The following is a 1,241-nucleotide window of genomic DNA, read 5'->3' as shown; positions in this document are numbered from 1 at the left end:
AAAGTAAGGCTATTTGAGCTGAGTTTCTGTTGTTTGCAGCCAAAGGTGTTTGGGGGCTGTGAAGTCACTGATGTTTTCCTGCAGGGCCTTGTCTAGGTTCAGTTCTGGCCCTCATTTTGCAAAGAAAGTCATTAGGAAAAGCACATTCCAGAAATATATGTATCGTTTATTCTGTGGCTTTGCCTCCCCTCCATAGCTTCCTTTCCTGTTTCTTCCATGTACCTGGAATCAATAATTCTGTCTTGCATATCTTCATTGGTGTTCTGAGATCCTTTGCTCCACCCCCCCACCCCCATAAGTTCTGGGGTAGTAGCAGTTAGTTTTTAGTCATCCATTCATGCAAGGAGAATGCTTGGCTCATTAAATAAAGCAAATGAGGGAATGAATGAATGGAAGGAATAAGCCCAGGATCTGCTAAAGGACACAGAACACAGCTCTGCAGGCTGAAGACTCAGCAGCAGCTAAGTGGACAGTGTAGCCACCACAGGCAGCCCCTCTGCTTATCAGCTTCGTCCTAACTGAATCGGAAATCACAAGCTGACCTCTGCCTCTTGTGGCTACATTGTTCTTATCAGCTGCTTTTCTACAGTTGCTGTGGGCGTGGTAGCCATGTAGGGGACAGCTGGGTGACTGCACACAGCCCAGAGGGAGCCCTTGCAGAGAGGATCAGAAGCATCTTCCTTTTTGTGGCCACATACCTGATTGCTAGATAGAAGAAAGGACAGAGTGGGGAGGCGGTGATGATGGGAAAGACCAGCTCCTGTGCACAGCCCTGTCCAACACCCAACACAAGGAGACGCTAATCCTTTGATTTAAACTCAAGACCGCTTCCTTCCCCTGAGGTTTGTTTTATCTAGGTCTTCCAGGCCATGCTGTTTTCAGGTCTCTCACCTGTATCTGTCTCCCAACAACTTCTCTCCCTGCCTGTGAGAACAGTAGTCCCCCAGCAACAGCAAGAGTTGGGCTTCCCTGTAATCAATGCTCTAGTCCCAGGTCAGCTCACAACAGCAAAGCCACCCTTACGGGACTGTGCAGGCATGAACACATCAACCCTCATTCTTCCCAGCATGCCTCTCTCTGGCTATGGACTCTCATCCTTCCGGGCCTCAGTTTCCTCATCTATATCCTGAGGGATTGGAGAGTATGTTTACAAAGTCTCTTAAGCTTTTCAGTCCCCCAGAGGATTCCGTGTGTGTGTGTGTGTGTGTGTGTGTGTGTGTGTGTGTGTGTGTGTGTGTGAG

The sequence above is a fragment of the Nannospalax galili genome, unplaced genomic scaffold, assembly GCF_000622305.1.
Source record: "Nannospalax galili isolate Female #2095 unplaced genomic scaffold, S.galili_v1.0 scaffold146, whole genome shotgun sequence".
Lineage (NCBI taxonomy): Eukaryota > Metazoa > Chordata > Mammalia > Rodentia > Spalacidae > Nannospalax > Nannospalax galili.
This window is presented reverse-complemented; position numbering follows the sequence as displayed.